Below are 13,767 nucleotides of genomic sequence, written 5' to 3'. Positions count from 1 at the left end.
TATTGTTTACCTTACAAGATGCAGGCACTCTATAGATCAAGATATGGCTTACAGAACAGCTATCGATTTGACAGTAATCATCAATTTTGTTCATATTTACATTCTGCCTTACTTTACTACTTATGCTAGCAGATGCTCACAGACTAGCAACTGAAATTTACATTTGCACAGAAAATTGTTGTGATAAATTATAATTAATAAGTATTTAATATCAGAGATAACTTTAAACCATTAGAGTGGAAAAGGACACAAGCTATAACTTAGTATAGTATCACAGAATGAGACATTTATTTAGAATTAAAAGAACCTGAAGGTTAGAAAAGCTGAATTAGCAGGTGCCTCTTCATGCTCTCATAATCTTTCAAAGAGAAAATCAGCTACCTCCCTCCTAAAGCAACCTATTCCAATGTCTCTCAACTTTCTTGAGCCTTAAGTACCACTGTGACAGAAATAGTAGTTTGGGATTTCCTTTAAAACATTTTAATTTAAATAACTAGAAAGCTAACATATATCCAAGGTTAAACAAAATTTAAATCTGTTTTAAGTATACAATATCTTTTCTACCACTGACCCCCAATATTCCATTCCTGAGGTACTTAATCAGTGTTTTGTATATTCAGAGACAATCTACCTACACATTCTTGCATAGTCTAGAGATAATCAGTATTTGTTTCTTAAACAAACTGCAGCACACTACAAATGTCTTACACACAATGTCACATAAACTCAATTTTAGCCATCATTCTTTACCAGCAGACATAAACCTGCCTTAAAAAAAATATTGTATTCCATTACATACACTTTTACTACCACAAACAATACTGCTATGACTACTCTTTCAAAGCCACTGCCCACCCAATGCTTTATAAACACTCTAGTAATATTGTAGAATTGGTGGAATCAAGTTTAATTCAATAGCAGGTTAAAAGTAAAACAAGCAGTGGAGGAAGATAATAGGGAATTACATCAAACATTTTTTATTCCAGGTAATTATTAGTATACCAGATTAAAGCATTAACTAGTGGAAGACAGGGTTCAAGCACATCACATTCATGAACACGGGGCTGAGGAAAGATAAATTCTTACTATTATTCTGAATCTGTGTCTGTGTCCTGCTCATATCACACAGCCTATACCTTCTGGCCTGTTCTCACTAGTGGATAACTTGATTCATAAGTACCTTCTTTACATGAAACTGAAATCTACTTCATCTTAATTTCCACCAAGTAGTTTACCTGGGCCTTCCAAAACAATACAAAATAGGAAGGCAATGGATCTTTCAAAATATTCCATCAAATACTATGTTGTCAGAGCCTATGTTACAAGCCTTCAATAAAAGTATATTTCCCTTGGTTAGAATACCCCAAATAATAAAGGAAACAAAGAAGTTAAAAGACATATCTATTTCTTAGCTTTATTTTCTTCTTTAAAAATGTCAAGGGTAAACAAATCATATATAGTACTTGTAAATATTTAATGTTCCTAACCTAGCTCCAGTCTTACCCTCAGGTCAAGCCCTAATGCCTGAAACTTTGCCTGAAGATGCTGCACACAGCTCACAATACTGAAGCTCATATAATAGATAATACATATATACACGTAATACATGCACAAATTATAACAATTATGATCTTAATGGACTTATTTTTTATAAAGATAGATAAATGGTGGTACTTTTCCAGATAAGAACAGTTAAAGGAAAAAATGCAAAATGACTATTCCTCTTAATTAAAAAAAAAAGTCCCAACATTTTCAGATTACCATTGCTAAGCCCTCAGTATAATCTTCTCATACCATGTTCTTTGCCCATAAATTCACATCACCATGTATGCATTATAAAGGAAATGGCTTTTAATCAAGTAACTCGTTCATTTCGTTCACCATTTCTTGAAAATCTTGCCTTGTCAGTAATCTATGATATCACAGTTATTAATATTCAAACACAATATTCTTTAAAGATTTTATTTGAGACACACACACACAGCGAGCGAGTGTGTGCACACCAGTTGGGGGGGACAGAGGAAGAGGGAGAAGCAGACTCCCCGTAGATCAGGGAGCTGGATGCCAGGCTCCATTCCAGAACCCTGAGATCACAATCTGAGCTCAAGGTAGATGCTTAGCCGAATGAGTCATCCAGGTGGCCCTCAGACACAATATTCTATGATGTAGATGTACCAAATTTTATTTAAGCAATTATCTACTGTTGGATTTTAAGGTTGTTTATAATTTTTCACCATTATACACAATGCTGCAAATAAACATTCATATAAAGCCTTTTACATGTCTTTACATTAGAGTCAAAAGATGCTACAGATTGGATATGTGTGTGTCATCCCCCCACCCTCCTCAATTCTTTTTTTTTTTTTAAACAATGCTTGTTATTACTATTTTTTTTAATTTTTATTTATTTATGATAGTCACACAGAGAGAGAGAGAGGGAGGCAGAGACACAGGCAGAGGGAGAAGCAAGCCCCATGCACCAGGAGCCTGACGTGGGATTCAATCCCGGGTCTCCAGGATCGTGCCCTGGGCCAAAGGTAGGCGCCAAACCGCTGCGCCACCCAGGGATCCCCCCCTCCTCAATTCTTATGTTCAAACCTAATATGGTATCTGGAGATGGGGCTTTTGGAGGTACTTAGGTCATTAGGGCAGAGTCCTCCTGAATGCGATTAGTGCCCTTATAAAAAGTGACTATGGAACCAGGAAGCAAATCTGCTAGTGCCTTGAAACTGGACTTCTCAGAAATAAATCTCTGTTATTTATAAGCCACCCAAGTTTGTTTGTTTGTTTATTTTTTAATATTTTATTTATTCATGAGAGACAGAGAAAGAAAGAAAGAAAGAAAGAAAGAAAGAAAGAAAGAAAGAAAGAAAGAAAGAAGAGAGGAGAGGAGAGGAGAGGAGAGGCGAGGAGAGGAGAGGAGAGTAGAGGCGAGGAGAGGAGAGGCGAGGAGAGGAGAGGAAAGAAAAAAGAAAAGAAAATAAAAAGAAAAGAAAGAAAAAAAAGAAAGAAAGAAAAGAAAAAAAGAAAGAAAAGAAAAGAAAAGAAAAGAAAAGAAAAAGAAAAGAAAAGAAAGAAAAGAAAAGAAAAGAAAAGAAAGAAAAGAAAAGAAAAGAAAAGAAAAAAAAGAAAGGGAGAGAGGCAGAGACACAGGTAGAGGGAGAAGCAGGCTCCATGCAGGGAGCCCGACACAGGACTCGATCCCAGGACTCCAGGATCACGCCCTGGGCCGAAGGCAGACGCTCAATTGCTGAGCCACCTAAGTTTATAATATTTTTTAAGAGTAGCCTGAATAAAGACAAAAAGTTATATACATTTTTAGGACATTTTGATAGCTACTAAAAATTTGTTCCCCAGGGTTGTACCGATTTATATTCGTATCAATAGTTGTGAATGTCATCTCTTTACCATTTTTACTTTTCAAACATTTGGGTTAGCATTAACTGACTTAAAAAAACCCAAGTTTTTATCCTTTGATTCTGCTTATGTAACTTTTATAAAAAGTGGACTAGAGGGCAGCCCCGGTGGCTTAGCGGTTTAGCGCCACCTTCAGCCTGGGGCATGATCCTGGAGACCCCGGATTGAGTCCCACTTTAGGCTCCCTGCATGGAGCGTGCTTTTCCCTCTGCCTGTGTCTCTGCCTCTCTCTCCGTCTGTGTTTCTCATGAATAAATAATTTTTTAAAAATGGACTGACTAGGTATTAAATTTTTAAAACTTCTGCAATATTTCTAAGTTCTATGTAGCTTAACCCAACATCTGCATTTTGTTTTTTTAAAGACTTTAGTTTTTTGAGAGAGACAATGAGCATACAGTGAGCAGGGAGAGGGGCAGAGGAAGAGAGACCCAAAGCAGACTCCTGACAAGTGTGGAACCCAACAGAGGGCTCAATCTCATGACCTAGAGATCATGACCTGAGCCAAAATAAAGGGTTGGACACTCAACAGACTGAGCCACCCAGGGGCCCCTCAATATCTGCATTTTTTTTTCAAATTTTTATTTATTTATGATAGTCACAGAGAGAGAGAGAGGAGGCAGAGACACAGGCAGAGGGAGAAGCAGGCTCCATGCACCGGGAACCTGACATGGGATTCGATCCCGGTTATCTGGGATCGCGCCCTGGGCCAAAGGCAGGCGCCAAACCGCTGGGCCACCCAGGGATCCCCAATATCTGCATTTTAAAGATGTTGTGCTGTGTGGTGTGGCAAATGCAATTAATTAAAAAGATGGAGGTGATTCCAAATGTGTGTAAAGCAGCACCCCATTATAGTTGTATGTCACATTTATATTTTTCATAAAATGTTATAATTTAAAAAACATTCACTGTCTCTTTTGATCCTAAAACAATCCAGTTAAAGTAGGTAGAAAAGTATATTACCCCTATATTACATATTGGCACATTGATTTATCAAGGCCACAAAACTAGGAAGTAGTGAAATAATCTAGGATAATAATTCCAAAAAACATTTACTGAGTAGATGGGGAACATATTGGCTAGGCAGGTAGAGAGAGCTCTGCACCTCCCTCCTTAACTAGAGTGGTTCTATTTTTCTCTATTTCTATATATATTTTTTAGTAAGTGCTTAAAAATGCACTTTTAATGGGGTGCACCTGGGTGGCACTGTCAGTTAAGCATTCCAACTCTTGGTTTCAGCTCAGGTCATGATCTACGGTAGTGAGATCGAGGCCCACATCAGACCCTCTCTGCTCATTGTGGAGTCTGCTTAAGACTCTCTCTCCCTCTCCTGCTGAATCCCCACCTCCAGCGCACATAAACTCTAAAATATATAAATATTTTTTAAAAAAAGCATTTATACTGCTTTTTTGTTTTTTCTTAAAGATTTTTATTTACTTACTTGACAGAGAGTGAGCAAGCACAAGCAAAGGAAGCAGCAGGCAGAAGGAGAGAGAGAAGCAGGCTTCTCTCTGATGTGGGGCTCAATCCCAGGACCCTGGGATCACAATCTGAGCTGAAGGTGGACAGACATTTAACTGACTGAACCATCCAGGCACTCCAACCACTCCAACTTATACTGCTCTTTAAAAAGCCCTACACCCATACCCTTGAAGCCAAAAATGACTCACACTTTTAACCACTAGACTTTTGTTTTGGTAATTGACTAGACGTGAGAGATGGGAAAACACAGTTAATTCACAAGTTTCTAGTGAATTGTAGTACCATTCACATGGAAAGAAAACACAGGGAAAAAAGAGGAAGAAGAAAAAGAGATAAGAATATAATAAGTTCAGTTTTAAACCTTCTGACTTGAAGTAGCTATATTTAAAGATACTTAAGAGGTAATGAGATATACAGATCATGGCTTGAGATAGGCTTTAAAAAAGGGATTTGGTAAAATAGCAAACAGGGAGCAGTGATTCAAACCACATAAGTGGTGAAAGACAATTCAGAAGAAGGTATATAATAGGGGCAAAAAAAAAAAGGAGACCAGAATATAACTGATGGAACCTTGACAAACACTAACACTTAAGAACAAAGAGTCTGGATGGCTCAGTCAGTTAAGCATCTGACTCCTAGTTTTTGGCTCAGGTCATGATCTCAGGGTCCTGAGATCAAACCCTACACCAGTCTCCTCCCTTGGTAGGGAGTCTGCTGGAGATTCTCTCTCTTTTTCTGTCTCCCTCTACCACTCCCCGAACTAATGCACATGTGCTCTCTAAAATCAATCAATAAACCTTTTTTTTTTGTAAAAAAAAAAAAAAAAAAAAAGACAATTAGAGATGTCAGCAAAGCAATGGAGAAGGAAGCTTTAAAGAAATGGTGATGGGGGCAGCCTCGGTGGCACAGCGGTTTAGTGCCGCCTGCAGCCCAGGGCATGATCTTGGGAGTCCCGGGATCGAGTCCCACGTCAGGCTCTCTGCATGGAGTCTGCTTCTCCCTCTGCCTGTGTCTCTGCCTCCCTCTCTCTGCATCTCTATGAATAAATAAAATCTTAAAAAAAAAAAAAAAAAAAAGAAATGGTGATGGACAGCAGTGACAAACACATGAGAGAGGTCAAAGTAAGTCTAAAAGGTGCCCAAGGAACCTGACACTAAGAGGTCCCTGTCTACTTCAGCAAGCATAGTTTCAGAACCTCAAGTGGCCTCAGTATTTCCATTCCACAATAAGGTTTCAAATAAGCAATATAAAACACTGGAGTTGGGGAGCAGCAGTAAGTTTTGAGAATATCAGGGATAGACTCTCTTTTTATTTAATGAGGGTAAATGCTTGGTTAATATGATATATGAGAGTAGGTTTGGAAAGAGATATCACAAGGCATTAATATAATAATATACAACAACCAAAGGGCAAAATACATATACAGAAATATAGCAAACAACTTAGAACTTAAGTTTAAATAAGTCTCATGCCATTAGAGATAGTTGAACCTAGTGAATGCAGAACTTCTACCAGGGAAGGTGTATCACTATCACTTAAAATAAGGGTAAGGTAAGAGAATCTCTTGGATCTAACAGCCTAACGACACTTCTAGAGTTTGCTAATTCCAGTTGTTAATCTAGAGTTGATTTTCATCAGTTTTATTAAGAATGGAAGACTTTTTAAAAGTTTTTATTTATTTACTAATGAGAGACCCAGAGTGAGAGGCAGAGACATAGGAAGAGGGAGGAGAAGCAGGCTCCGTGCAGGGAGCCCGATGTGGGACTCTATCCCAGGACTCCCAGATCACACCCTGGGCCGAAGGCAGATGCTAAACCACGGAGCCACACAGGGATCCCTAACAATTTTGGTCCTAATGACCATATCTTGTTAATATTTTTTTTAAAAAACACTTTTTTATTTGAGAGAGAGAGAGAGAAAGAGAGAGACAGAGACAGAGAGAGAGGCAGAGAACCAGGCAGAGGGAGAAGCAGGCTCCATGCAGGGAGCCAGATGTTGGACTTGATCCAGGGACTCCAGGATCATACTCTAGGCCAAAGGCAGGCGCTAAACCACTGAGCCACCCAGGGATCCCTAACAATTTTGGTCCTGATGACCATATCTTGTTTATCTTTTTTTTTTTTTTTAAAGATTTTATTTATTAGAGAGAGTGAGCAGGAGAGAGAGGGAAGATAATTTGAAGCAGACTCTCAGCTGAGTGCACAGCCCAACATGGAGCTCAATCCCATGACCACAAGATAACCTGATTCAAAACTAAGAGAGTCAAAAACAAAACAAAACAAAACAAAAAAAAAACTAAGAGAGTCAGGGACGCCTGAGTGGCTCAGGAGTTGAGCATCTGACTTTTGCTCAGGGCATGATCCTGGGGTCCTGGGATCAGGTCCCATATTAGGCTCCCTGCATGGAGAGCCTACTTCTTCCTCTGTGTCTCTGCTTCTCTCTCTCATGAATAAATTAAAAATAAAATCTTAAAAAAAAAAAAAAGAGTCGGAGCCTGACTGAGCTACCTAGGTGCCCCTAGTTTATCTTTAAAGATGCTTACACTTACTTCATTCTTGTTAACAAATGCTGAAATACAGTTTTTGAAACAATCAGCAATTTTGAAATTTTTGATTCAAATTCACAAATGAATTGTGTTTTGGTTTACTGGTTTATTGTTTTGAAGGGTCTATCATGAATAACAGGAAAAAATACCAGTACTCTTTCATTCTAGAGTGGCATTATTTATTATTTGGAATGATCAGAATATGATGCATTCTACTGAATGAAATATTTCAATTAAAAATCAATTTTCGGGATGCCTGGGTGGCTCAGTGGTTGAGTGTCTGCCTTTGGCTCAGGGCGTGATCCTGGGGTCATGGGATTGAGGCCTGCATTGGGCTCCCCGCAGGGAGCCTGTTTCTGTCTCTGCCTCTCTCTGTGTGACTCTCATGAATAAATAAATCTAAAATAAATAAAAATAAAAATAAATTTTCAAAAAATAAAAAGACTGGGGGTGCCTGGGTGTTAAGTGTTTGACTCCAGATTTTGACTTTGGTCATGATCTCAGAGTGGTGGCACTGAGTCCCATGTGAGGAGTCCCTCTCTCTCCTCTGCTTGCACTGTTTCAGATAAATAAATACAATCTTAAAAACTATTCAAAAAATAAAATATAACACAAACAGAACATTTAAACCCCCCTTTGAAAACTCAGAAGGCCCCTTTTAATATTTTACTTCAAGGCAATACTTAGAAACTTTAGTGATCATTGTATGGGAAGTGATATTATAGGCAACATGGTCATAGGCTCTATGATTATCAACTTTTTAAAGTTTAAAAAGCAGCAGAATGTCAAGCATAAACTGGAGAAAAGCAATATATTAAGAAGTTTATATTTAAAAACACAGTTGAGGGCAGCCCGGGTGGCTGAGTGATTTGGTGCCGCCTTCGGCCCAGGGCATGATCAGGGCATTCTGGTAATGAATCCCACGTCAGGCTCCCTGCATGGGGCCCACTTCTCCCTCTGCCTGTGTCTCTGCCTCTCTCTATCTCTCATGAATGGATAAATAAAATCTTAACCCCCCACAGTTGACCCTCTATACAACATGATGTCTTGAACCATGTGAGTCTACTTAATATTGTGTGACTTTTTTTTTTTCAGTACATACAGTATAGTCTGGTAAAGAGATTTACTCTTCCGTACGATTCGCATCCCCCTCCTTTTTCTGACAGAAAGATACTACACAAGCAGGGCAGAGGGTGAGAGGGAATCCCAAGCCGTTCCTCACTCAGGGCAGAGCCTGACTCAAGGCTTGATTTCACAACACTGAGATCATGACCTGAGCTGAAATCAAGAGCCAGACACCCAACTGACTGAGCCACTCAAGCACCGCCCTTATAATTTTCTTAATAACTCTTTCCTCTCTCTAGCTTACTTTATTTTAAGAATATAGTATTTAGGGATCCCTGGGTGGCGCAGCGGTTTGGCGCCTGCCTTTGGCCCAGGGCACGATCCTGGAGACCCAGGATCGAATCCCACATCAGGCTCCCGGTGCATGGAGCCTGCTTCTCCCTCTGCCTGTGTCTCTGCCTCTCTCTCTCTGTGTCTATCATGAATAAATAAATAAAATCTTAAAAAAAAAAAAAAGAATATAGTATTTAATATACACAACATACAAAATATGTGTTAGTCAACGGATTATGTTATCAGTAAGGCTGCTGTTCAACAGTATGCTATGCTATAGTAGTTAGGTTTTAGGAGGAGTCAAAAGTTATACATTGATTTTCAACTAAGCAAAGGGTCAGAACCCCAACACCCATATTGTTCAAGGGTCAACTATATTTACTTTAAGGTCGATGAAAAAATATGTATGTTTATGTATATAAAAACCTGAAATTGAGAGTATGTGAATTACAGTTACATTCTTATTTCAGCCCCAGCATCTAATTCATTATTTTGCTTTTGTTGCCTGGGATGAAGAAAATTCTACTTCACACAGGTAAGTGGTATATGCAGTAACTAGATTTAAACAACTCAACTGCGATCTCTGAGTATTCTTCAATTAAACTGAGCCAAAATATTTTAAAAGGAATGGGAAATACCTATTTGAAAACTGAACCACTAACAAGATCTAAACATTGCTCTTGTTTCTATTAGATCCTAAAGACAGACAAAACGTGTTCAAAACTTTAAACCTTAAAACTACCAGTAATAGGATATTGCCATGATGCAAACTATTGTGCCTACAACTTGTCTTTACAACTATTTCCAACATGATGACAATGTGTACCTATGCTAGAGCCTTGTGTGGCATCTAACTCAACTCCATGAACATGTGTAGCTGTAGTGTATTCCAAGGTACAATTTTACATATACAGGTAAGTACAGATCTTTATTATTATTATTTTTTTAAGATCAGGGCAGAACAACTTTCTAATCAATGCTAAATATATATAATATTCAAACATATGCACAGGAGAAACCTGAACACCTCAATAGCAGAGGTTAGTTTTTCAAAGCAAAATACAGCTTTAAGATACATTATAGTCATGAAAAGACATGGAGAAACCTTAAATGCATATTGCCAAGTCAAAGAAGTCATTCTGAAAAGGCTAAATACCATATGAGTTCAAATTTCTGGAGATGGCAAAACTATGGAGACAGTAAAAAGATCAGGATCTTTTCTCCAAGGGATGGACAAATAGATGGAGCCCTAGGGAATTTTAGGGCAGTGAAGCTATATATAAGTACAGCAAAATTAAGAGGTTAAAGAAAATTAACTTTAATGTGTTGATCAGAATTAGCTAACAAAGATAAACAATAAATTATCCAAAAAGTGTTTCAGATCACTTTATGAAGATTGTCAGTTCACCGGAAGAGGATCTGGAAAGTTGAAAGGCAACATGCTTCAGGGCAAAGGATATAATGGTATGACAGAAAGGTGTTCTAAGACAGCACACTTAATTTCACTATCCCAACTTACTCTTTCCCACAAATAAAACTATCCTCAAAGATGACTAAGAAGAAAGGATGTAACTTAGAGTCCATGAACGTTTTCTTAAGAGAAGAGGAAAAGTGTGCATGGCTGACTCAGTACAGCATGCAACTCCTGGTCTCAAGGTTGTAGATTCGAGCCCTACACTGAGCTTGACGATTATTTAAAAATCTTTTTTAAAAAAGGGAAAAGAAAAAGAAAAAAAAAAAGGAAAAGAGAAGGGGGAAAACTAACAAAGCAAATAAAATACAGGAATGCATTCTTTAGAGAGGAAGAATAACCCCAGAAAGACGTGGAAAATCATATAACTTTATACTCTCAAACAAAATCTATGGTAACATAAAACTAAATATATAAAAAGAAAAGGAATCCAAAGATATGATATGATATAGCCAAATAGAATAAAAGAAAATTTCCCTAAAATAAAGAACACTCAAAATCTAGCTTGGTGAATATAAACACAGGAGAAAAAAGCCACTATGGATAAGCAGGCAGAAAAGTAAGGAGAAATACCAGGCTAAACTAAAACTTCTCCATTGCAAATCCTTTTCTTTTCTTTTTTTTTTAAGGATTTTATTTACTTATTCATGAGATACGAGGGTGGGGAGTGGGGGGAGGCAGAGACACAGGCAGAGGGAGAAGCAGGCTCCATGCAGGGAGCCTGCCGTGGGACTCCATCCCGGGACTCCAAGATAACGCCCTGAGCCAAAGGCAGACGCTCAACCGTTGACCTATATGCCTATTCCAAAAATACTGTACTTAACTACCTTTACAGCAATGTTTAGATATCTGGTACAATTAGTTCCTTTCTCAATGATATTTTAAAAATTTATATGTAACTATTTTTCTTCTTTTTTCTCTTCCAGAAGAATTTCAGAATCAAGCTAGTCAAATTCATGAAAAAATCTGTTTGGATTTTAATTGGTATTGTGTATTTAACTTTATTAATATTTGGGAACTCTGACATCTTTCCATTATTCGCTTTTTTTTCCCCACTAGAAACAGGGCAAAGAAATCTTTTTTTTTTTTTTTTTTTAAGAAATCTTTTCTACAACGTTACTCAGTAACAAAAACTATTTTTGTATGCCATCTTATTTCTGGACACCAATTAAATACAGTAATTCTAATTGTTGATTCTCTGATTTTTTTTTTTAAGATTTTTATTTATTTATTCATAGAGACAGAGAGAGAGAGAAAGAGAAAGAGAGAGAGGCAGAGGGAGAAGCAGGCTCCATGCAGGGAGCCCGACGTGGGACTCGATCCCGGGCCTCCAGGATCATACCCCAGGCTGCAGGCGGCACTAAACCGCTGCGCCACAGGGGCTGCCCATGATTTTTATTTTTTTAAGATTTTATTTATTTGAGAGACTGAGAGCATAAGCAGGGGGGTTGGGAGGGGAGAGGGAGAAATAAGACTCCTTGCTGATCAGGGAGCCCGTGATGCAGAGTCCTCCAGTCCTCCATCCCAGGACCCTGAGATCATGACTTGAGCTAAAGGCTGACAACCAACTGAGTCACCCAGGGACACCTCTCTCTTTGATTTTCTATATAGATGCTAGCACTTACAAGTAAGTTTGTTTTCTTCCTTTCCAATAGTTCTATCTAGTTCTTTTTGTTGCCTTATTGCATTGGTTAGATTGTCAAGTCCAAGTTTTGGTTTTTTTTTTTTTTTTAAAGATTTTATTTTATTTATTCATAGAGACAGAGAGAAAGGCAGAGACACAGGCAGAGGAAGAAGCAGGCACCACACAGAGAGCCTGACGTGGGACTCGATCCCAGGTCTCCAGGATCACGCCCCGGGCTGCAGGCAGCACTAAACTGCTGTGCCACCGGGGCTGCCCGTCAAGTCCAAGTTTAATGGTATCAGAAGCATGGTTACTCTGGCCTTGTTCTTGACTTTCTTGGAAATGTACCTTAATATCTCCAGTATTTTCTGTAAATTTCAGGTAGAGAGACTCAATCTCAAGTTAAGAAAATATCCTTCCTCCTTTTCTAAGAAAAAACAAATTTTTAAAAAGATCTTAAGTAATTTTTACACCCAATGTGGGGCCCGAACTTACAACCCAGAGTTCGAGTTGCATGCTCTACTGAACCAGCCAGGCATCACTTTAAGAAATTTTTAACAATCCTGGGGCATCTGGGTAGCTCAGTCAGTTGAGCATCTGACTCTTGATTCTCACCTCAGGTCTTATCTTGGGGCTCCACACCCAATGTGGAGCCTACATAAAAGAAAAGAAATTAACAAAAGTGGGTATTAAAAATATTTCTTTATCTTTTGCTGAGAATATGATTTTTCTCCTACTATTAATGTAGTAATTACATTAATAGGTTTTTTTTCATTAATAGGTTTCTTAAGGTTGCAACCTCTTATGTTCTTGGCATATATCATACTTGGCCATAATTAACTTTTTTCATATGTATAACATACTCATTTATTACATTATTTTATATTTTTTATCTGAATTGATATAAAAATTAGCTTGTAATGTTCTTTATTATTATCCTCTTACCTAGTGTTAATGGCGCTATCCTAGCCTCATAAAATAAGCTCTTAAGTATTCCACCTTTTTCTATGGTGTGGAAGACCATCTGGAAAGTTACTGGTCCTTAAAGAATTAGGGTATTTACTTATTAGAAAGTAAATACCTTAGGCTTAGAAACTGCCTGGACTTGATGTCTCTAGCTATCTTTACAATTTCCTCTAAAGTTAATAATCTATTCAAGTTTTCAACTTCTTCCTGAAGCAATTTTACTGATGATTTTCTTAGAAAATCACCCTGGTAATTCAGATTTTCAAATTTAATAGAACATTTTCATAATTTTGAAAATCACCTCTGAGTTCATTTTATGTTGCATTTCTCACTACTATATTGTTCATTTGTGCCTTTTCTCCTTATTCATCAGTTTTATTTTATGGTTTTCTTAAAAGCTAATTTTTAGGGGTTTCTGGCTGGCTCAGCAGGTGAACGTCTGTCTTAGGCTCAGGTCATGATCCTGGGGTCCTGGGATCAAGTCCTGCATTGGGCTCCCTGCAGGGAGCCTGCTTCTCCTTCTGTGTCTCTACCTCTGTCTCTCTCATGAATAAATAAAATCTTAAAAAAGAAAGAAAAGCTAGTTTTTAATTTTGCTAATCAAGTTTATCAAGTTATATTTTCTATGTTACTAATTTATGCTTTTTAAAAAATATATTAATTCTTTGCCTCTGCTTTCCTTTGGGCTTATTTTGTTGTTCTTATTTTTTTTTTTAAGTTTACTGATTTGTGAGAGAGCGCACACACGCACACGCATGCAAGTATGGTCGCACAGAAGTTGGGGAAGTGGCAGAGGGAGAAGGAGAAAGAGAAAGAGAATTTCCAGCAGACTCCCCACTGACTGTGGAGTTCGATCTCACAGCCTTG

At 38.0% G+C, this 13,767-nt stretch overlaps 1 protein-coding gene across 3 annotated transcripts in view; it reads right to left on the bottom strand.

Moving 5' to 3' along the window:
- PAFAH1B1 (platelet activating factor acetylhydrolase 1b regulatory subunit 1) overlaps positions 1-13,767 on the bottom strand; it is an 82,802-nt gene that overhangs the window by 25,805 nt on the left and 43,230 nt on the right. The window lies entirely within an intron of this gene.

Source organism: Canis lupus, chromosome 9, assembly GCF_003254725.2.
Source record: "Canis lupus dingo isolate Sandy chromosome 9, ASM325472v2, whole genome shotgun sequence".
NCBI lineage: Eukaryota > Metazoa > Chordata > Mammalia > Carnivora > Canidae > Canis > Canis lupus.
Note: the sequence above shows the minus strand (reverse complement) of the source record. Positions and strands in the feature narration are given on the sequence as shown.